At 38.9% G+C, this 25,077-nt stretch overlaps 1 protein-coding gene and 1 pseudogene across 2 annotated transcripts in view; one reads left to right on the top strand and one right to left on the bottom strand.

Moving 5' to 3' along the window:
* The window catches only part of PSD3 (pleckstrin and Sec7 domain containing 3), a 661,802-nt gene that overhangs the window by 622,410 nt on the left and 14,315 nt on the right, over positions 1 to 25,077 (bottom strand). The gene's annotated exons all lie outside the window — the stretch shown is intronic.
* On the top strand, positions 469 to 19,993 carry LOC143675507 (very long chain fatty acid elongase 6 pseudogene; annotated as a pseudogene).

Here is a 25,077-nt window from a genome sequence, read left to right as displayed (position 1 = left end):
ACAGGTAGTGGGTGGGGACGGTCTCTGCCTTGCCCTCTTGCTGATCCTAAAGAGCTATGAGAGGATAGTCACCAATTCAAGGCAGCTGAGAAGGACCACAGACCTTGGTGGTCCACCAAGATCCTGAGAAGCAGCAAAGGACCCTGTAATAGGATGCAAGACTTGGGTACATCTCAAGATACTGAGGGGGAAGGATTTTCCCTCCAGAGAGAAATCCTGACTGATCAGAAACGAGAGGCCTCCACAGGGACCACCTGGAACTCCACTTGCATGGTACTGTGATTGCTATCATGGGTTGCCCTAAATTTCGTGTAGACCAGGTACAGGGTGGTACAGGAGCAGTAAATGTAGATAAGTTTTATAGATGCATTATATCATGAAATAAATGAAGTAAAAAGATCCAAGTAATCAGTTGTGAAGACCAGTGCAAACCACCAGAAAACCTGATGACATGGAGTGAGGGATTACATGAGCCCGCAGGAGACCTCAGCAATAGCAGATGTCATGCAGGAGCATGTCTTCCAGATCTTCAGCAGCAGGATGATGATGGCCCAAATGGGACAGGACCCCAGTCAGCCGGAAAATGTTCATAGCCAAGGCCACCCCTGCGAGGGATCCATGAAAGGTAGCGAGAGTGGGTACAACGTGGCCAAACTCACAATGGAAATAAACTTTACTAAGACATGGGATCGGTGCAATATTAAATCAATTTTAAAACTCTAATATCCTCAGTTCCTCAACAGGTTAGTTAGGTTTCCTCTCTCCAGATATCATGAGGATTGACAGGGCTTTCGGCATTACTAGCACTTTCTTGACAGTTTTCTGCATTCCTTCCCCCTCAGTGTCTTGAGATGTACCCAAGTCTTGCATCCTATTTCAGGGTTCTTTGCTGCTTCTCAAGAAGTTTTTCCCTTTTGGTATTTATTTGCACTGAATTTGGTTCTTTGGAAAAAAGTTGAAAGTGCAATTTTTCCTTGGGGTTATTAGTGGTTTCCAGTAAAACAGACCCATGAGCAAGGAGGAAAAAAGGGAAGAGGGGTTTGGAGAAAAATAAAAGAAGAAAAAAGAAATGAAAGAAGAGAAAGACTTTATTGAAATGGGGGGAGGGGTAGCTATTTAAATCCCACATAAATCTACAGCATGAATGAATCTTTTGACTTTGGAGAAGGCCTTTAGAGGAATACACTCAGAGACTACAGGAAGGCTGCACTGGGCAATTTCCTGGACATTTCTCAGTGATATGGTAAAGAGGTATTGTTTACCTTGAAATAAGTGCCACAGGTTGTAAATAAAAAATATGGTACTTGTGCCTCAAAGATATTTTATACAATGACTCTTCACTAAAGAGGAATATGCTGGAATGTCCTCTATTAAAAAAAACTGGACACACAGAGCCACACAGAATCAATGTAATGCAATGGAGCTCAAATCTCAGTTTTAGTTATCTAAACCGCCCAGCAGCAAGAACTGCTCCAAGTTTTCACACAGCCTCATGAAAACCCTCTTTTGTTCTGATCCATTTCAATAGCCAGCACACAAGAAAGAGAATGAGCAAGGCCTCCTGTCACAAGAATTAACTTTCTTACTTTATTAGGGCAAGGCAAGAAGGGGAACAAGCTTGACTACTTCAGATATTTTAAAGCATCTAAGTTCTACAGGGATATAATGCTCTAGAAAGGAGGGGAAAACAATAGAGGACCGTGCCTAGAAGTATCATAAGTGAGAACAAGGTAGGAGCTACTGTCAAATCCATCTCCTGAGCACCAATAAAAATCAAACCCAGTAAAGAACTAGGTGATATTTAAGGGGTGAACCTTGGAAGGGAGGGAAGACAAGAAAGAGAAGAGATTTGGAGAAGAGTTCCAGAACAGGAGGCTCACTGAAGTCCAGTGAGATGCCCACTCTGGTATACTGGATTTGGCAGCTAGGTGATCATGGATGACCTTTGCTATAACAATGTCAGTTGAGTAGTGAGGATGGAAACCAGGTGCGCTAGTTTAAAAGGATTTATGTCCCCTTGAAAAGCCATGTTTTAATCAAAATCCCGTTTCATAAAGGCAGAATAATCCCTATTCAATACTGTATGCTTCAAACTATAATCGGATCATCTCCCTGGAGATGTGATTTAATCAAGAATGGTTGTTACACAGGATTAGGTAATGACATCTCCACCCATTTGAGTGGGTCTTGATACGTTTCTGGAGTCCTATAAAAGAGGAAACATTTTGCAGAATAAAAGTGAATCTGAGAGAGCAGAGCAGAATGACATAGCCATGAGAAGCAGAGTCCACCAGCCAGCGACCTTTGGAGATGAACAAGGAAAATGCCTCCCGGGGAGCTTCATGAAACCAGAAGCCAGGAGAGGAAGCTAGCAGATGATGCCGTGTTCACCATATGCCCTTCCAGATGAGAGAGGAACCCTGACCATGGTCACCATGTGCCTTTCCAGATGAGAGAGAAACTGTGTTCACCATGTGCCCCCTTCTACTTGAGAGAGAAACCCTGAACTTCATCGGCCTTCTTGAACCAAGGTATCTTGTGTTGGAGGCCTTAGATTGGACATTTCTATAGACTTGTTTTAACTGGGACATTTTCTTGGCCTTAAAATTGTAAACTAGTAACTTATTAAATTCTCCTTTTTAAAAGCCATTCTGTTTCTGGTATATTGCATTCCAGCAGCTAGCAAACTAGAACACCAGGTTTCAAGGGATGGAGAAGCAAATGAAAGAGAAGAAAGCAGTGACTGATGAACAACTCTTTCAAGAGTTTGGTAGAGAAAGGTAAAGAGAAGTAACTTGATGAAGAATGTGACATTAGAGAAGTTTTTGTAACAAGGCTTGTGCATGTTTATAGAAAGGGAGAAAGGAATAAATACAGAAAAGAGCTAGAGTAGAAAAATTAATGAACTAAGTCCCCAGGGAAAGTGGGAAAGGATAAAGATCACCAGCAAAGATGAAAAAATAAAAAAGGCTTTGAACAGAAATGAAAGACTCTTTCTCTGCTGGTGTGGCGCTACCTGTGGGTATGAACCAATTATAAATAGGACCTTTTGATGAGGTTACTTCAGTAGGGTGTGGTCCAACTGACTCAGGATGGTCTTAACCTGATTACTGGAGTCCTTTATAAACAGAATAAAATTCAGACCAAGAAAGAGAAAGCCAAAAGGAGCAGCAAGAATCTGGAGGTCAAAGGAACCTGGAAGAGAAAGCAGAAGCCAAGAGAGGCTGCAATGCCCACTGCCATGTGAAGGAAAAGCCAAAGACTGAGGATATCCATTAGCCAGCCCCAGGACACCACAGTCTTCTGGAACAAGGCACCACCTTGGTGACATCTTGATTTTAGACTTCTCCTAGCCTCAAAGCCATGAGCCAATAAATTCCTGTTGTTTAAGCCAAGCTATTGCATGGTATTTGATTTAGCAGCCAAGAAACAAAAACACCTTTCCTCTAAGATAGGTGGGAGGAAAGAAAGGATGGGTGAACATATGGTAAGTTTGGAAGAGGACAAGAGGGAAATCAAGGTGTGAAGATGCCTCAAAGCTTCTTTCACTGAATATCTTTGGAAGCCAGGATCCCTGCTGAAAGCATACAGAGCTAATAGAGATGGGAAAAGAAGTAAACTGAGATTACACTGACAGCTCAAGAGATGTTATGGGAATTGGTCTCTAGGGACTGAAGCTTAGAAAAGAAAAAAATGACTCCTCCTTATTTAAAGGCTCCACCCCCCACCCCAACAGTACATTTTCTGGTAAAAGAGCACCTTCAAATGAGGAGAAAGGAATTGAAGCATGGGTAGGGGCAGGAGTAACATTCATTGGGTATAGCTTTTGTCTGAAAGAAAAAATATACTTGATTGGAACCTTCTATCTGAACGGGGGTCACAGTTATCGCAGTTTCTTTCATAGGGGGCAAAAGTAGCATTGTCCAAGGAAAGGTGCTGATGACTTTCATTCTAGGACTTTATTCAGCTCTTGAGAAACCATGTTCAGCTCTTAAGAAACCATGTCACAACCTCCCTCAGGTGTCCCTGACCTGATCGCCTGGCTCAGAAAGGGGCGGCAGCGTTCTACCTCGGCAGCACCTGTGTTCTTCTTGCTGAGGCTCTTTCAGCTTCTGCCAAGGCAGGAGGAAAAGGAGGACAAACTAAATTGAGAGCTGAAGGAAATAAACAAATCTCAGCAGAGCACTAGATAAAACACACTCCAGTCTGGCTGATTCCTGGAAACTCAGGAAACAGTAAGAAACTTGAGCCTTATGAGAAATGGGAAAATGTTCACCTTATCATATTGTCACTGCCCCAACATGTGCAGCAATCCTTTCTAAAATATTAAGCCTATAATGTGTGCTATCGCAAAAGATTTCAATATAGAAATAGTAGCCTAAAAGACTGACTGTGTTTTCAACAGAGAAGTTGCCCACAGGTAAAAAGTGAGGCTTTGAGTTCTGGATAAACAGGTGGACTGGGCATGCTTTCCAGGCAAGAATTGCTAAGAAGTAATACACGTAGCTGCAATTCAGCCAATTATTCTTTTCTAAGAATATATTAAGAGAGGAAAAACGTAGTAACTTTTGCATGACTGATATAAGCCCACACAGAGTAAGATTTAAAGAAACAAACACCCAGGTATAGTTTGATAGTGGCTGAACTAGAATTCAAGTTTAACACTTTTTACTTTAAGAAAAGACATCCTGAGCCTTTTCCTAAGATCAGAAACTTCCTAAGGCATATATATATATACTCTGCAGTTCTTACATCACTACATCACTTCAGAATTTCAGAATTATCTCACATGACAAGAAACCATATTGCTTTAGCTGTTAGAAGCCTTTAATTACCTCCTTAGTCTAATAGTCTAATTACTAGGACTTTACTGTATTTATCTCTGAATTATCCTATGAGTCTAAATTCCCTGAATCGTCTTCTCAGCTCCAAGACTCTGAGTGCCCACTTCCTTATGAGCTAGCAGGAAAAGAGAAAGATAAAAAAAAAAAACAACTCATGACATATGCTATGTTTTCCCGTGTCTGCCTTTTTTCTCAAGAAAGAGTTGCTCTGGCAATAAAGAACCACTTCCTTAGGGTGCACGGGTAGTTCAGTGGTTACAGTGCTAGCCTTTGATGCAGGAAATCTGGGTTCAATTCCCGGACCGTGCAACCAAAAAAGAAAAAACTACTTCCTTGGGAAGCCTTCCTTCCTTATTTTTAATTTATATGCTGCATCAAGTAATTTCTTTGCTGAAACTTGCAAATTTTGGTCTTAAATGAGTCAAATTCTTTTTTTTCTGAACATATTAAGATCAAACCACAGCCCCAAAGCATTTTTACACAAGTTACATGGAAGCTATTTAAAATAGTTGTTTAAAGAAAAATTTAAACCCTTTGTTATATCTTTTTTATTATTTTCCCACTATCAAAAGTATCCATTGAACATACCCACCATATACATCAGTCTATTAAGGCAAATTTATTTCTCTTGAAATTAGACAGGAAAATTTATTTTTATCACCAATATTATTAAAAGTTTCTACCTCATAAGATAGTTGTAGAGAGGACATAATTAATAAATAAGTTAAACCCTTTGAAAAGCGCTCATGAGAAAGTGCTATACAATGATAGCTGCTATTATTATTGTTTCAAGAGTGATAAACAAATATTGATTTCCGCTCTAACAGCAGACCTGTACTTTGTGCTTAAAGAAGTCTGCAGAATTTTTTCAGAAAAGAATTTTGAAAATTCAATCTTTTAAAATATTAAACCCCTTGTTTAAAAGTGGACAGGGGGAGTGCAAGGGTAGTTGACTGGTAGAATTTTCATCTGCCATGCAGGAGATCTGGGTTCGATTCCTGGCCCATGCACTTCCCAAACAAATAAGCAAACAAACAAACAAAAAATCCAACAAATGGTGCTGCAATAAGGGGGTACTCACATGGTAAAGGAACGAAATGTGATGCCTGCCATACAGCACACCAAAAAAAAAAAAGTGGGCAGGTTCTAAAATTTAAAAAGAGAGAGAGACTACTAAAGAGACTATAACAACCAAATGGAATGTATGATTCTGGACTGGATCTAATAAAGGAGAAGAAAATTCCCAAAAGGATGCTATTGGGAAATAAGAAAAAATTGGAATATAGGCTGTAAGTTTTAAATCATGTTAAATTTCTTGACTTGATAACTGTGCTTAAGGTGTTTGCATAAGTTGAGTACCCTTGTTCATAGGAAATGTGCATGGCAGCATTAAGTGTTTAAGAAGTGTGATAAATACACCCTATTCTCAAAGTTTAGAGATAGATAGATAGATAGACAGATGAAAGGGAGGGAGAAAAAGGGGAGGGAGGGAAGGAGGGAGAAAGAAAGAAAGATACAGCAAATATTCAGAAGGAGGGAGAAAGAAAGAAAGATACAGCAAATATTCAAAGTCAGTAGCAATGATGGAGATTAAATGTACAAATATAAGAAAGTTTTTACATGAAGGTAAACGAATGTCAACATTGCAAGGTGTTTAAAATGAGATGGTATATGGAAAAATACAATCAATGCGAACTAGGGTCAAAAGTTAATAGTAACATTATAATACGCTTCCATTAATTGCAACAAAGGCAATATATCAAAGCTAAATGTCAATACAAAGGGGATATGAGGGGGGGTATGGGATTCTTGATGTTGTTTCTCCTTTTTATTTTGTATATTCTTTTTTTTTCTTCCTCTTCTTTGCAGAAGAAATGGAAATGCTCTCATACAGATTGTGGTGATAATTGTATAACTACGTGATTATGCTGGGAACCACTAATTACTTACCTAGGATGGATTGTATGGTGTGTAAACAAAACTGTTCAAAAAATAAACAGAAAGATATAAATGCTGGAGAAAATCTGGAGGGAGAGAGATGTACCTATTCACAGTTGATAGGGAAGTAGAACGGTGCAGCCTCTCTGGAGGACAGGAGGCTAAGTAAAGTTGTCGTGTGATCCTGCAACCCTGTTATTAGGTACATACTTGGAAGAACTGAAATCAGGGACACGAATGGACATTTGCACACTGGTGTTTATGGTGGCAGTACTCACAATTTGCAATGGATGGAGGTGGACTAAGGGTACATGAACTGATTAACAGAAGGGCAAACTATGGTGTATACATACAATGGAATATTGAGTGGCTGCAAAAGGAATGAAGTTGTGAGGCATGCAACCAGGTCAATGAACCTTAAGGACAATATGTTGAGTGAAATAAGACAGAAATAAAAAGACAAACATTGTAAGGCCTCACCAATATGGACTAATTATAATGTGCAAACCCTGATAATTGAATTTGAGAGCATTGGTTATCAGGGGATAGAACATGGGCAGAGATTCAACAATTTAGGTGTGCAGAATGTTCAATAAGGCTTATTGTAAAGGTTGCTAGACTGTAAGCTCTTACAGCAGTTGCATCTATTCCTGGACTTTAACTGTTATTTCTAAATTCTGAGATGCTGAGCTCTTTGTGTATTACCTGGTACCAGCAACTATTAAAGAGTTTGAAAAATAGATCAGATTTCAATTAGAGATATGAATGAAGCTAATCTGGTTAGGATTAAGGTAAATCAGAATATAGGGTATAGGATGATATTGACTATATTTTAAAACTTCAACTTCTGTGTGAGACCAAAGGAAGAGATGCTTATTTGGTACAAAACCTATATTTTCTGTAGCACACTATCTAATTTAACCTGTGTGGTCAGTTTATTCCAACAACATTACACGGGAACTTCATTTTGTACAGGTTAATAGAATACCCCAATATGTCACAGAGTAATTGGGACAAAAATGAGGTATTTGCAAAGTCCCCTTGAGAGACAGGAAAAAATGTGGAAATACTAAACTTCCCCACCTGGGGAATTCCTGATAGTTTCTCAAGCATTAGGGACTCAATTTAAGAAGCCAAGCCCTCAATCTTGGGGCTTACCCTTATGAAACTTATTCCTGCAAAGGAGAAGCTAAGCCTATTTATAATTTTGCCTAAGTGTCACCCCACAGAATCTCTTCTGTGCTCAGACTATGGTCTCTCTCTCTAAACCAGCTCTGCAAATAAACTCATTACCCTATTCCCTACATCGGACATGATTCCCTGGGGGTGTAAATCTCCCTGTCAATGTGGGGAATGACTCCCAGGCATGAGCCTGGCCCTGGCATGGTGGGATGGAGAAAGCCTTCTTGACAAAAGGGAGAAGAAAAATGAAACAAAATAAAGTTTTAGTGGGTAAGAGATTTCAAGTTGAGCTGAGAGATCATTCTGGAGGTTATTCTTATGCATTATATAGATATTCCTTTTTTAGTTTTTAGTGTATTAGAAGAGTGTCATGGTCAGGTTCATTTATCAACTTGGCCAAGTAGTAGTACCTGTTTGTCTGGTTGGGCAAGTGCTGGCCTGTCTGTTGCTATGAGGACATTTCATAGAATTAATTCATGAGCACGTCCAGCTGCATCCACAGCTGATTCCATTTGTAATCAGCCAGGGGGCGTGTCTTCTGCAATGAGTGATGCTTAATCTAATCACTGGAAGCCTTTTTTATTTTTTATTATTTTTTTATTAACGGAAAGAAAAAAAAAAGAAATTAACACAACATTTAGAAATCATACCGTTCTACATATGCACTCAGTAATTCTTAACATCATCACATAGATGCATGATCATTGTTTCTTAGTACATTTGCATCGGTTTAGAGGAACTAGCAACACGACAGAAAAAGATATAAAATGTTAATATAAAGAAAAGAAATAAAAGTAGTAATAATAATAAAAAACAACAACAACAAACAAACAAACAAGCAAACAAAAACAAAAAAAACCCTATAGCTCAGATGCAGCTTCATTCAGTGTTTTAACATGATTACTTTACAATTAGGTATTATTGTGCTGTCCATTTTTGAGTTTTTGTATCCAGTCCTGTTGCACAGTCTGTATCCCTTCAGCTTCAATTACCCATTGTCTTACCCTGTTTCTAACTCCTGCTGAACTCTGTTACCAATGACATATTTCAAGTTTATTCTCGAATGTCCGTTCACATCAGTGGGACCATACAGTATTTGTCCTTTAGTTTTTGGCTGGATTCACTCAGCATAATATTCTCTAGGTCCATCCATGTTATTACATGGTTCATAAGTTTATCTTGTCTTAAAGCTGCATAATATTCCATCGTATGTATATACCACAGTTTGTTTAGCCACTCTTCTGTTGATGGAGATTTTGGCTGTTTCCATCTCTTTGCAATTGTAAATAACGCTGCTATAAACATTGGTGTGCAAATGTCCGTTTGTGTCTTTGCCCTTAAGTCCTTTGAGTAGATACCTAGCAATGGTATTGCTGGGTCGTATGGCAATTCTATATTCAGCTTTTTGAGGAACCGCCAAACTGCCTTCCACAGTGGTTGCACCCTTTGACATTCCCACCAACAGTGGATAAGTGTGCCTCTTTCTCCGCATCCTCTCCAGCACTTGTCATTTTCTGTTTTGTTGATAATGGCCATTCTGGTGGGTGTGAGATGATATCTCATTGTGGTTTTGATTTGTATTTCTCTAATGGCCAGGGACATTGAGCATCTCTTCATGTGCCTCTTGGCCATCCGTATTTCTTCTTCTGGTAGGTGTCTGTTCAAGTCTTTTTCCCATTTTGTAATTGGGTTGGCTGTCTTTTTGTTGTTGAGTTGAACAATCTCTTTATAAATTCTGGATACTAGACCTTTATCTGATATGTCGTTTCCAAATATTGTCTCCCATTGTGTAGGCTGTCTTTCTACTTTCTTGATGAAGTTCTTTGATGCACAAAAGTGTTTAATTTTGAGGAGCTCCCATTTATTTCTTTCTTTCTTCAGTGCTCTTGCTTTAGGTTTAAGGTCCATAAAACCGCCTCCAGTTGTAAGATTCGTAAGATATCTCCCTACATTTTCCTCTTAACTGTTTTATGGTCTTAGACCTAATGTTTAGATCTTTGATCCATTTTGAGTTAATTTTTGTATAAGGTGTGAGATACGGGTCTTCTTTCATTCTTTTACTTATGGATATCCAGTTCTCTAGGCACCATTTATTGAAGAGACTGTTCTGTCCCAGGTGAGTTGGCTTGACTGCCTTATCAAAGATCAAATGTCCATAGATGAGAGGGTCTATATCTGAGCACTCTATTCGATTCCATTGGTCGATATATCTATCTTTATGCCAATACCATGCTGTTTTGACCACTGTGGCTTCATAATATGCCTTAAAGTCCAGCATCGCTAGACCTCCAGCTTCGTTTTTTTTCCTCAAGATGTTTTTAGCAATTCGGGGCACCCTGCCCTTCCAGATAAATTTGCTTATTGGTTTTTCTAATTCTGAAAAATAAGTTGTTGGGATTTTGATTGGTATTGCATTGAATCTGTAGATGAGTTTAGGTAGGATTGACATCTTAATTATATTTAGTCTTCCAATCCATGAACACGGTATGCCCTTCCATCTATTTAGGTCTTCTGTGATTTCTTTCAGCAGTTTTTTGTAGTTTTCTTTATATAGTTTTTTTGTCTCTTTGGTTAAATTTATTCCTAAGTATTTTATTCTTTTAGTTGCGATTGTAAATGGGATTCGTTTCTTGATTTCCACCTCAGCTTGTTCATTACTAGTGTATAGAAAAGCTACAGATTTTTGAATGTTGATCTTGTAGCCTGCTACTTTGCTGTACTCATTTATTAGCTCTAGTAATTTTATTGTGGATTTTTCTGGGTTTTCTACGTATAGTATCATATCGTCTGCAAACAGTGATAGTTTTACTTCTTCCTTTCCAATTTTGATGCCTTGTATTTCTTTTTCTTGCCTAATTGCTCTGGCTAGAACTTCCAACACAATGTTGAATAATAGTGGTGATAGTGGACATCCTTGTCTTGTTCCTGATCTTAGGGGGAAAGTTTTCAATTTTTCCCCATTGAGGATGATATTAGCTGTGGGTTTTTCATATATTCCCTCTATCATTTTAAGGAAGTTCCCTTGTATTCCTATCTTTTGAAGTGTTTTCAGCAGGAAAGGATGTTGAATCTTGTCAAATGCCTTCTCTGCATCAATTGAGATGATCATGTGATTTTTCTGCTTTGATTTGTTGATATGGTGTATTACATTAATTGATTTTCTTATGTTGAACCATCCTTGCATACCTGGGATGAATCCTACTTGGTCATGATGTATAATTCTTTTAATGTGTTGTTGGATACGATTTGCTAGAATTTTATTGAGGATTTTTGCATCTGTATTCATTAGAGAGATTGGTCTATAGTTTTCTTTTTTTGTAATATCTTTGCCTGGTTTTGGTATGAGGGTGATGTTGGCTTCATAGAATGAATTAGGTAGTTTTCCCTCCACTTCGATTATGTTGAACAGTTTGAGGAGAGTAGGTACTAATTCTTTCTGGAATGTTTGATAGAATTCACATGTGAAGCCGTCTGGTCCTGGACTTTTCTTTTTAGGGAGCTTTTGAATAACTAATTCAATCTCTTTACTTGTGATTGGTTTGTTGAGGTCGTCTATTTCTTCTTGAGTCAAAGTTGGTTGTTCATGTCTTTCCAGGAACCTGTCCATTTCATCTAAATTGTTATATTTATTAGCGTAAAGTTGTTCATAGTATCCTGTTATTACCTCCTTTATTTCTGTGAGGTCAGTAGTTATGTCTCCTCTTCCTTTTCTAATCTTATTTATTTGCATCCTCTCTCTTCTTCTTTTTGTCAATCTTGCTAAGGGCCCATCAATCTTGCTGATTTTCTCATAGAACCAACTTCTGGTCTTATTGATTTTCTCTATTGTTTTCATGTTTTCAATTTCATTTATTTCTGCTCTAATCTTTGTTATTTCTTTCCTTTTGCTTGCTTTGGGATTAGTTTGCTGTTCTTTCTCCAGTTCTTCCAAGTGGACAGTTAATTCCTGCATTTTTGCCTTTTCTTCTTTTCTGATATAGGCATTTAGGGCAATAAATTTCCCTCTTAGCACTGCCTTTGCTGCGTCCCATAAGTTTTGATATGTTGTGTCTTCATTTTCATTTGCCTCGAGGTATTTACTAATTTCTCTTGCAATTTCTTCTTTGACCCACTTGTTGTTTAAGAGTGTGTTGTTGAGCCTCCATGTATTTATGAATTTTCTGGCACTCCGCCTATTATTGATTTCCAACTTCATTCCTTTATGATCCGAGAAAGTGTTGTGTATGATTTCAATCTTTTTAAATTTGTTAAGACTTGCTTTGTGACCCAGCATATGGTCTATCTTTGAGAATGATCCATGAGCACTTGAAAAAAAGGTGTATCCTGCTGTTGTGGGATGTAATGTCCTATAAATGTCTGTTAAGTCAAGCTCATTTATAGTAATATTCAGGTTCTCTATTTCTTTATTGATCCTCTGTCTAGATGTTCTGTCCATTGATGAGAGTGGTGAATTGAAGTCTCCAACTATTATGGTATATGTGTCTATTTCCCTTTTCAGTGTTTGCAGTGTATTCCTCACGTATTTTGGGGCATTCTGGTTCGGTGCGTAAATATTTATGATTGTTATGTCTTCTTGCTTAATTGTTCCTTTTAATAGTATATAGTGTCCTTCTTTGTCTCTTTTAACTGTTTTACATTTGAAGTCTAATTTGTTGGATATTAGTATAGCCACTCCTGCTCTTTTCTGGTTGTTATTTGCATGAAATATCTTTTCCCAACCTTTCACTTTCAACCTATATTTATCTTTGGGTCTAAGATGTGTTTCCTGTAGACAGCATATAGAAGGATCCTGTTTTTTAATCCATTCTGCCAATCTATGTCTTTTGATTGGGGAATTCAGTCCATTAACATTTAGAGTTATTACTGTTTGGATAATATTTTCCTCTACCATTTTGCCTTTTGTATTATATATGTCATATCTGACTTTCCTTCTTTCTACACTTTTCTCCATGCCTCTCTCTTCTGTCTTTTTGTATCTGCCTCTAGTGCTTCCTTTAGTATTTCTTGCAGAGCTGGTCTCTTGGTCACAAATTCTCTCAGTGACTTTTTGTCTGAGAATGTTTTAATTTCTCCCTCATTTTTGAAGGACAATTTTGCTGGATATAGGAGTCTTGGCTGGCAGTTTTTCTCTTTTAGTAACTTAAATATATCATCCCACTGTCTTCTAGCTTCCATGGTTTCTGCTGAGAAATCTACACATAGTCTTATTGGGCTTCCCTTGTATGTGACAGATTGTTTTTCTCTCGCTGCTTTCAAGATCCTCTCTTTCTCTTTGACCTCTGACATTCTAACTAGTAAGTGTCTTGGGGAACGCCTATTTGCGTCTAATCTCTTTGGGGTGCGCTGCACTTCTTGGATCTGTAATTTTAGGTCTTTCATAAGAGTTGGGAAATTTTCAGTGATAATTTCTTCCATTAGTTTTTCTCCTCCTTTTCCCTTCTCTTCTCCTTCTGGGACACCCACTACACGTATATTTGTACGGTTCACATTGTCCTTGAGTTCCCTGATACCTTGTTCAAATTTTTCCATTCTTTTCCGGATAGTTTCTGTTTCTTTTTGGAATTCAGATGTTTCATCCTCCAAATCACTAATTCTATCTTCTGTCTCTTTAAATCTGTCATTGTAGGTATCCATTGTTTTTTCCATCTTTTCTACTTTATCTTTCACTTCCATAAGTTCTGTGATTTGTTTTTTCAGTTTTTCTATTTCTTCTTTATGTTCAGCCCATGTCTTCTTCATGTCCTCCCTCAATTTATCGATTTCGTTTTTGAAGAGGTTTTCCATTTCTGTTCGTATATTCAGCATTAGTTGTTTCAACTCCTGTATCTCATTTGAACTATTTGTTTCTTCGTTTGACTGGGCCATATGTTCAATTTTCTGAGCGTGATCCGTTATCTTCTGCTGGCGTCTGGGCATTTAGTCAGATTTCCCTGGGTGTTCGACTCCACAGGTTGAAAGATTTTTCTGTGCAATCTCTGGGTTCTGTTTTTATCCTGCCCAGTAGGTGGCGCTCGTGGCACACGTTTGTCTATGGATTCCACCAGTGAAAGTTGCTGTGGGTCCTTTAACTCTGGAAAATTCTCGCTGTAGGGGAGGTTCGGCAGCCGAAGCGTCTTGGAAGAATGCCAGCCGGCCTGGGGTTCCGAATGCGGGGAGGGTCGCCGGCCGCCGCAGCACAGGAGAGCGTCCGGCCGAATTAGCTAGTCAGCCCGGGGCGCCAAGCGTGGCGGGAGGGCGCCAGCTGTCACAGCCCGGGAAAGTGCACTGTTCCCAGCTGGACGGGGGAGTCACGTGTTTGGAAGGGATCCCCCAGTCACTGTTCTCCGCAGTCTGGGGATTTCCGACCCAACTATCTCAGTTGTCCGGGGGGGCCTCGTGTGGTGGGGGCACCAGCTGCTGCGGCCTAAGGGGACCGCCTGTCCAATTCTACCAGCTGACCTGGGAAGGTGGAAGGGAAGGACTCCGGTTGCTTGCCGTCCCACCCAGGAAAGCCCGTGCCCCTTGGTGATCTCACCGGAGCTGGTTCTCCCAGATAGTCAGCCGTTCTAGGATGGGTTACGCTGTCCCAGCCGTTCCAGGATGGGGTACGCTGTCCCTTTGATCTCCCTCGTGGCTCCGGGAGCTGCTCTGTATTGTCTCCACTCCCCCAGTAGCTGTTCTGGAGGAGGAAAGGTGAGGGCGGCAAGGCTGTCGAGGCTGGTGGCGGAGGAGCCGGTGAAGGCGGGGAAGAGGGCACCGTGGTGGTTGGAGAGCCACCGGAGCAGGAGGGGAAAGAGAGGGGAGAAGGAGGGCGGGCGGTTCGGCTGCTGCGGGGCGTGGGCGCCGCGCGGCGGGCCGGCGGAGAAAGAGAGGGGAGAAGCACTGGAAGCCTTTTAAGGAGGATTCAGAAGAAACAGTTTCTTCTTCCTGCTTCAGCCAGCGAGCCTCTTCTGTGGAGTTTGTCCAAACCCTCCATCAGAATTGTTGACTTCACAGCCTGCCCTGTGGATATTGGACTCTGTGTTCCCACGGTTACGTTGAGACACTTTTATAAACTTTATATTTGCGAGTATTTCCTGTTGATTCTGTTTCTCTAGAGAACCCTAACTAATACAAAGAGCTAGAAGGAAATACCTTAAATTGTTGAACTGTAATCTAGAAGCCTTGATTCATGATGTTGATTGTATAACTATATAGCTTTTATGGTATGAATGTGTGATTGTGAAAACCTCATGACTGATACTCCCTTTATCTGGTGTATGGGCAGATGAGTAAGAAAATAAAGACAAAATAAATAAGTAAATAGTAGGGAGCGAGAAGGGGTGTGGGATGTTTTGGGTATTATCTTTTATTTTTTTTTGAAGTAATGAAAATGTTCTGGAATTGATTGTGGTGATAAATACACAACTATATGATGGTTGTGTGTGCCACTGATTGTATACTTTGGATGATTATATAGAGTGTGAATACATCTCAATTAAAAAAAGAAGTTAGTAGACCTGGTATTTGGGGGGCGGGGTTTGTTGGAATTCTCTGTATGGATTTTATATTAATTTTGCAACTGTCCTGTAAGTTTGACATTACTTGAAAATAAAAATTTGTTTTAAGTGAACAGTGACTATGGTTAATCGAAGTTTCATATAAAACTTCAGACATAGGTATGCATATGAACATACAAGACCAAGCATGAGATGTAAACTACAGAGTGACTTTATGTTTGCCATCAAAAGATCTCACAAACTAAATTATCAACTGCTGCTGCTGCTTCATCTGGTAAATATTGTTCAACCATACTATTCAAGAATTCACCTAAAGCACAGCTCTAGTTATGCCCTTTGAGCCAAATTCCCCTCTTTTGTACCTATTACAAAATACTGTCAATTTTTAAAAAATTGTTAAATATCACATTTTATCATACTGTGCTAAATTATATGGTCTGCAGAATCTCCTATGAGAGGGGATAGCATGGGTTACTGAAAATATTCATGTTTCTGTCAGAGACAAACTCTAAGCTATCTCCAAGAATACATATAGAGGAAACCAAAAACCTTGTAGAAAGAAGCCCAAATATATGGTCTGTCACTTTGACAGAGATTTTTGTTTTTCCCATGAAGGTCAAATAGCTATATTCAGGTGTTTACAAAGAAACCAGTTAAGGACTTGACATAAATCCAAAGAAAGTAATTACATTTTTGATAGGAGAAATATAAAATATTTCAATCACTTACAAATTAAGGGCATATGGTGCTGAACTTTACTTAGAAACAAAAAATAATCTGAAACATATTTAGAAAGGCAGAGAAAGTGGAGGAAAGGACAAAGGGGATAGAAAAGGGAGGGGTCAAGAAAAGAGGTGGAAAAAGAAGAGGGAAGAGTAGCTATAGGAACAGAAATACTGCACAGGAAAAGGAAAATAAAAGTTTTAGAAAGTTCTAAAACAGGTAAAGTGACAAAGGGGAAAAAATTAAAAGAGTTTCTTTAGATTAAAGAAGAGAAAAAAAAGCTTTTCTACATCTGTTTCTAAATTTCAATGTTTACTTTAAAACATGGATTCATTCTCCCATCAAATTCTGTAGGTTTTTCATTGTACCGGATCACAATTGTATGCATGGTAATAAAATCTAGATCACAACTAATAGAATTTTGGATGAATTTATGTTCTTTTATGTGTTTTATTAGTATTGACTTTCACTGTGGCAGAAGCAAAAATACAATTCTTATGAAAATAAAGAAAAAATAGTGCACTTCACTCAAGGGGATCAAGAGAATGCCAGAGGTCCCCTTTGAGTTACTGTAATGTGCATCTATAACTAATGTTATTACATCTAACAGAATTAAGAATAATGTCTTAATAACATCCAACCTAAGAAAATCACAGGTTCCATTGACCGAGGTCAGTCCCATTTTATTCCCTTTGTCCTTGAAAATGTACTATAGCACTTCTTTTGCCCCTTAAGTGTCCCAATTAGGATAACAAATTTTAGGGCTATCATACTCAACCTCAGTCCAAACTTCATGAACTTGATATATAGTTAAGTACATTCATTTTGGTTCATGTTCAATTTTAAAGGTGCTTTCAGATTTTTTAAATGATGCAAAACATTGTCATGTTTCTGAAGTAAAGACTATAAAACAAGATTTATCCTTGTTTCCTCTATCCTGTTCCCTCCTCCCATGGCAAACCATTTTTATTAATTTAACTTACCCTTCATTTTTTATTTTCAAACCATAGATAAATTCATATATTGTTTCTCTTCCTTTTTCTACTTAACACAGTTCCATAGCTCACATTTTTTTTTGTCTGTCTGTTTCACTTTAGAATATACAAGTGGGGAAAACTGCATAGTAGTGTATAGAGATCACTCTCCTTTCTTTCAAAGCTACATAGCAATCCTTCCTGTGAAAGTAATAGCAATCACAGTCTTCTGATGGATTTTATGTTGTCTGTGGCCCTTTGCTATTTCAAACGGTGCAACAATGAAAATATCTTGTGCATATTTGTCCTTTCATAATTTTACCAGTGTATCTTTGGGATAGATTCCTAGAAGTGGGGCTACTGGATCAAAGGATAAAGGAATATATAATTTTGCTAGCTATTGTAAAATTCCCCTCTATGTGGGTTTTACTCAGTGTTTTCACCAGCAACATATGAGAATGGCTGTTTCCCCACAACTTTCTCTGTGGGATATATAATCTAAACTTGAGTTACTTGCTTATTTGATAAACGAGTTGTTACATCTCAGTGTAGCTTGCATTTTAACTTCTTACTGAAAGATAATATACATTCAGAAAATATGCAAATCACACATGTTCAGATTGGTAGATTTTCACAAACTGGACACACCTGTGTAACCAGCACACTGATCAGAAACCAGACAATTGCCAGCATTCTAGAAGTCCCCTGCATACTCTTAGTGAATTTTGGTATCCATTTCTCTTACTTTTAGCAAAGTTAAGACGCTTCTTTTCAAATGTTGAAGAACAATTTGCATTTTTTCTGTGAAATTTTCTGTTTAAATATTGGCTATTTTCCTATTCACTGAACATCAAAATTATAAGAAACCCAACGAGTTTTTAGGAGAACTGTATTGGCAGAAACAGATCAGCTGGGATTGAAAAGGATATAAACTTTATAAAATGAAATGAGGGGGTTCGAGGGTAGTTCAGTGGGAGAATTCTCACAAGCCATGCAGGAGAACGGGGTTTGATTTCCAGCCCATGCACTTCCCAAAACAAACAAAAAAAGAAACCAATAAAAACAAAGAAAATTCAACAAATGGTGCTAAAATAATGGGATACACACATGGAAATGTGACCCCACCATACAGCATACAAAAAAAAAAAAATGAAAAGAGAATTTTGGACCCACAAACTCCCATAGGCAAGAAGCAGGGTGGGAGAACTACTCTGAAGTGTGCTACATTTTATGAAGCAAAGCATAATTCAAAGGGAGGACTTGATAGCCTAGAGGGCACAGCCAAAAGCTGTAGAGAATCATTTCTAGGGTAGCAGGTCAGAGCCCTAATCAAGTATGTGGCAACAGGTATCTGACTGAATTTCACAACTGCCATGAACCAATGACTGCTGATGCTTCCTGTCCCCCCACCCTTTTTTTTTTCACATGCTTTGCAGGTTATTTTATTTTGAATGGAGAACACCTAGCGTGGTAGTTAGATTCAGGTGTCAACTTGGCTAGGTGAAGGTGCTTAGTTTTATTGCTTTGGACATAAACCAACAGCATATGAACCTCATCTGTTGTTGATTACATCTGCAGTAGGCTAGGAGGCGTGCCTGCTGCAGTGAATGATGTTTGATTTAATTGGCTGGTGCTTAAATGAGAGACTCAACATAGCATAGCTCAAGCAGCTCAGCATACCTCATCTCGGTACTCGCAGCCCAGCCCAGCTCAGCTCAGCTCAGCTCAGCTCGGCTCGGCTCGGCTCGGCTCGGCTCGGCTCAGCTCAGCTCAGCTCAGCCCAGCCCAGCCCAGGCCTTTGGAGATGAAGAAAGGAATCCCCCAGGAAAGTTGTTGGAACCCAGAGGCCTAGAGAGGAGGCCAGCAGAGATCGCCTTGTGCCTTCCCAGGTAAGAAAGAATCTCAGTCAAAAGTTAGCTGCTTTTCCTCTGAAGAACTATACATAAGCTAAATAAATCCCCTTTTATTGAAAGCCAATCTGTCTCTGGTGTGTTGCATTCTGGCAGCTAGCAAACTAGAACACCTAGTGATTCTGAAGATCAGCCCCAGTGAATATGCCAGTATTGACTTTATAAGACTATGAATATGAAAAACAGTTCAACGAGAATGAAGCCATCCAATGGATGCAGAAAGACTGGAACAAATCATTCCTGTTCACTGCTCTGTATGCTGCCTTTATATGTGGTGGTCAGCACCTAATGAATAAATGGGCAAAATATGAAACTGTTAATGCTCTGGTTTCTGACACTTGCAGTCTCCAGTATATTTGGTGCCATTTGAATTGGTGCTTATATGGTGTATATTTTGATGACCAATGGTCTGGAGCACTCAGTTTATGACCAGAGTTTTCATAATGAACCTGTCAGCAATTCTTGTCTTAATCATTTGTACTGAGCAAAGCACCTGAACTAGGGGACACAATATTCCTTATTCTGAGGAAGTAGAAGCTGATTTTTCTGCACTGGTACCACCACATCACTGTTCCTATACTCTTGGTACTCCTACAAAGATATGATTGCCAGGGATGGTTGGTTCATGAATATAAATTATGTTGTGCATGCTTTGATGTTCTCTTATTATACCTGTGGGCAGGGGGGTTCCAAGTCTCCAGGACACTTGCCATGTTCATCACCTTGTCCCAAGTCACCCAGATGGTGATGGGCTTGTAATTAACTACCTGGTCTTTTTTCTGGATGCAGCAAGACCAGTGTCACTCTCACTTTCCGCACATCTCCTGGTCTTCACTCATGTACTCATCTGTTTTGTACTCTTGTGTCATTTCTTCTCTGAGGCCTGGTATCCTTGTAGTTTAGGGCTGCACTCACCAGAGGCTGAATTCTGTATAGTGATCTAGATGGCTCTTCAGCTTCTAAAACAGGTTGTTTCCCTCTTTCACACATTTCAGTCTACCCACACCTGGTGTGGTTCAATAGGCCAAACTCAGCCCTGCAACTTTGGGTATGTGTGTGACACCTGAGGCTCAGAGTTAAAGTTTTGCAGCTCTGAAAGTCAACATCACTCCATACAGAAACTGCTAAAGTAATTTTAGAGTCTAGAAGGCTGGCTTCCTTTTGGGGTTGGTAGTGTTCTGGCTGAGTGGTAATCCTTCCATTCTTTGGCTTTCTCCTCACATAGTGATGTCCTCTTCTTTTTGAATGGAAGCATCTATTGCATTATACTATGCTGACCAATACTGTAGGGTGTATATGTAGGGGGAAGATAAATTGTTTTTTTTTCTCACAAGTCTTTAGATTGAGAGGCATGTTACTTGAGGAGCTGCACCTGAGGAACGGCACGCGAGCAGCCCCACCGCACCTGTTTTTGCTTAGCGAACTCAATTCTGGACATGAAGCCAGAGCTTGATCCCTTAATTCATGAGACTTTGGAGATTTGGGGAGAGGGGATGAATGTACTTTGCATATGGGAGGGATACTGATTGTTGTAGCTGGAGAAATGGGACATGACATATTGTATTTTCCAAAAATGGCCACAACAACCTTGCTGATCTTACGTCCTCTTCTAGAATCTTAACTTTCTCATCAAAAAGTGGAATCTATGTCTTCTCCCCTTGAACTTGGGTGGGCCTTAGTGATTTCCTCAATGAACAGATAACAACAGAAATGATACAGCATGGCTTCCAAGGCTAGGTCAGTATAGGCAGTATAGGTTCCCCCTGGATTTCCCTCTTGGGACACTAGCCTTTGGAGTCCTGAGCCACTGGGTAAGGATTCTGAGGCTATCATGCTATGAAGAAGTACCAACTAGCTAGGCCATGAAGTGAGACCGCATAAAGAGAGAGGTGCCTAGCTAGACCCCAGATGCTCCAGCTTGCTGATTCAGCTGCAGCCCCACCTGGCTGTAACCACAATAGAGACTATGAGCCATTCTCACAGTTCCAACTCAAAGAAACCATGAAAAATATTCAATGATAGCCAGAGTTTAAAACACTCAACTTTGGGGTTATCTTTATACAACAATAGATAACTGGAATAGATTTTAGTCCTTGTTTACAAAGTAAGAAAAACTCCAATTTCTTACTGAATTCAGACTCAAAATGAAATTTAAGAATGATGGCCAAAAGAAAAGCTCACATTTTAGAAGTTCATTCTCGAACTGGAGAGAGGTTAGTTAGCTTAATACATATCATCTGTAAAGTCCATTAACATTTAAAGTTATCTGGCTGCCTTACATTCTACTTTTCAACATTGAAGCATGAAGCATAATACTTTAATCTTCTAGCCAGCATTTATTTAATTGATATGAGATTTCAATTGTTCTCATAAAACTAAGCTAGGTTTTTTTTTTTTACTCTAGATAGGAGAAATGAAAATAATCAATAATGAGAGCAATACTACCATGAAAAGATACTCTAGGATTAAAACCACAACCGCTGTTTTCAAATCTTGGTCAGCTGTTGAAAGCTTTCCTCTGAATGGATATGTCAAAGAAACCATTGGCTAGAAAATTATTCTCTGAGTCAAAATAATCTCCCTTTAAACATAGCTGACCAATCAAATTTGACTGTGGAAACTTATGACTTAAAAGAAGTTTTAAGAAACCCTACTTTGATATTGCTGAGGACCAAAGTATAGCCACTGGATATAATTTCCAATAATTTAATTCTATGATAGTAAAAATAGCACCAACTTTTATCTTCATGAAAGAAATCATGAATAATAAAAATATTGGGTTATAAGCTTTTGATACTGCGTAAATATCTGAACTGACTCATTAGCAATAAATTGCTGAGCAAAAAAGATATTACTGCTCCTATAATTCAATTGTTAAAAAATAGTGTTTGCCTAACCTTTTAGATGGTTTAAATGGCTGTCTTCTGAAAGCTTTTGGAGTCTTAGGACATTTCATCTTTTTTTTTAAAAAAAGGTCTTTTCCCTTTCTCATTAGTGGTTTTTAGTTCTAGTTTTAATAGGTTATTAGAATGAGACTAGTTTTTGTCTTAATTTTGTCTGATACCCCAAAGACTGAGAAAAAAATTATTTATTTATTAAACAATTTATTAAATTAAATAAATTCTAATTTATTAGAATTATTATTCTAATAAACATTAGAATAATTATTCTAATACTATAGAATAATAAATAATTCTATAGTATTAGAATAGGTACTTAGAATAGGTTCTAAGTACCACCAAATTCCAAAGACCACTGGACAACGGATATAAGAGCTGAAAACTGGTTTTATAAAGCTTTACCTATCACCCAACTGGAAGCTGTAGAGGATTTAGTATGAAAGGCAGACAGACAGGGAGTGAGCTGTGGTGTGCTGTGCTTCCTCATCTACCACCCTCACCTGGATGAGGAGAGGATGCTTCACAGTAACCATAAGCCATGGGGGGAAACCAAAAGGATAGAGTGGTCAGAGATGGTGTTGCTAGATCAGTCTTCCATGGTAGAGCAGGAAGAAACAGAAAAGAGCCGCATTGGGAGTGCACTGCCTTTCCATCAAAGGCTGGGCACAGGTGCTCATTTCTTCCTATGGGGCTGTGGTATGGCCCACAGACAAGAGTCAACAAGGTCATTTTACAAAGGGAATATGTACTGGTTTGAATCTGTGGTGGACCCCAGAAAAGCCATGTCCTTTAATCCTCATTCAATATTGCTGGCTGGGAGCTTTTTTTATTGTTCCCATGAAGATGTGACCCACCCAATTGTGGGTGGTAACTTTTGATCAGATGGCTTCCATGGAGTTATGACTCCACCCCATTCCAGATGGGTCTTGATTAGTTTACTGGAATCCTTTAAAAGAGAAATTACAGAGCCATGAGATCCACGAGAGCCAGAGCCCATGCAAGCAGAGTTACCTTTGGAGATAAAGAAGGAGTACACCACTAGAGGAGCTTCGTGAAATAAGAAGCCCGGAGAGAAAGCTAGCAGATGACGCCACGCTCGCCATGTGCCCTTCCAGTTGAGAGAGAAACCCTGAATGTCATCAGCCTTCTTGAACCAAGGTATCTTTCCCTGGATGCCTTAGATTGGACATTTCTTTAGACTTGCTTTAATTTGGATAATTTCACAGCCTTAGAACTGTAAATGTAAAACTCAATAAATTCCCTCTTATAAAAGTCATTCCATTTCTGGTATATCGCATTCTGGCAGCTAGCAAACTGGAACAGATTGTTTCCAAAAGTTCTTCTCATAGGGACAATCCTACCTCACCTCAGCAGAAAGAAGCTGGAGGCAGAACTTGATCAAAGGGAGTGAGGGTTGGAAGAGGCTGAAATGACCAGCCGGGCAAGTCATGAACCACATCACAAGAACTCAGAGGTCCCCAAAAGGAATTCTCCCAAAACTCATAAAGGCCCTTATCCAGAGAAAGGAATAAGCTTTGGGGATCTACCACACCCAGAGAGCACACACAACAAATTACACAAGGGCTGGATGGTGAAGGGCTTTCCTGTGCCTCACCTCCCCTTTTTGGGTAGATTAGAAGAATTGATCCTAAAGAAATAATTTAAAATATGCCCAAAATCTTGGCTGCAAGGATGTTCACTATACTGTTTACAGTGCTAAAATTGGGAAATATCCCCAATTTTCAATAACAGAATGCCAGTTAAACAAATCATGGTTGTTCATACAAACGAATTCTATTCCATTATACAGAATGATATTGTAGATCAGTGTTTCTCAACTTTTTTTTTCATTATTGACCGCCTAAGGCACTTTTTAAGACCTTTTTTTTGTTTTACCCCTAATCGCCCATTCTCATGAAATTTTAATACCACAGAAATACTGTATAGCTGTTTATATATGGTGGCCCTTTAGAGGTCCACAAACCATTGCAATATTTAAGATTTTTTTACCTCCCATAACCAATTTCCACCAATTTGGGGGCAATAATACCCCCATTAAGAGTACATGTTATTGATAAAATATTTATTGACATGGAAAGATGTTCATGATATTTTTTAAAGTAAAAACAAAATAGGCTAATATACAGAATACGTAATATAACTGATGTACATTTATTTATTTATAAATAAGTGTAGAAAAACCTTCTGGAAGATTCAGTAAAAGAGTATTAATACTGATTATCACAGATGGAAACCAGACCTACAATTTGTTAATTCCCTATTATATGCAGGCACCTGTCATGTCATTTAATTCTCATAATAACCTTGTGAGATACTGGGGACCTACAGTGATACAATGTTTTGCACAACTTGGCATTTAGCAAATAGCAGCTATTTTTATTATTATCTTATTTCAGAGGATATCTTTGAGAGATTGAATGGTTTAATCAAGACAGCACAAATATAATGGCCTGGGGAGCCACAGTGCCCAAGTTTGAATCCTTGCTCTGTTAGTGGCCAGCTGGGTAGCACTGGACAGGTCATTTAATCTCATGATGATAGTATTTTCACCTACCTCATAGGATTGTTGTGAAGATTACACAAAATAACCCATCCAATGTGCTTAGAACAGTGTCTGATACAAAGAAAGCATTCAATAAATGTTAGCATTTATTCTTAAACTTTGCAAAGAATCCATGGGAAGGCAATATTTATTTCTATTTTACAGTTGAGCCAATTAAAGCTCAGAGAGTTTGAATAATGGAATAATAATTGCTAAGGATAAAGACATCTAAAAAATGAGACACTGGATGGGGGTCTAGTAGTTAGGTTATAAAAAGATGTTAAAAGGCACCAGGGATGAGTTTTTGCCAGCTTCCCAACTGTGTCTATAGTGAACGTTGAATATATATGCATAATATATGCTTTACGTGCACACACACACATATGCTGTAGACACCCAATGGTCCTCTCTGGAGCAAGGGTGGGGCAGTGAATCTGAGGAAAGTACACAACCTTGGGGATAAATCCTGATTCCACCACTCACTAGTTAAAGCATCATCAAGTATTTATCCTCTTTCTGAGCCAAAATTTCCTTACCTGTCAAAAAAGGGGTAATGCATCCACCT

Source organism: Tamandua tetradactyla, chromosome 3 (genome assembly GCF_023851605.1).
Source record: "Tamandua tetradactyla isolate mTamTet1 chromosome 3, mTamTet1.pri, whole genome shotgun sequence".
Taxonomy (NCBI): domain Eukaryota; kingdom Metazoa; phylum Chordata; class Mammalia; order Pilosa; family Myrmecophagidae; genus Tamandua; species Tamandua tetradactyla.
Note: the sequence above shows the minus strand (reverse complement) of the source record. Positions and strands in the feature narration are given on the sequence as shown.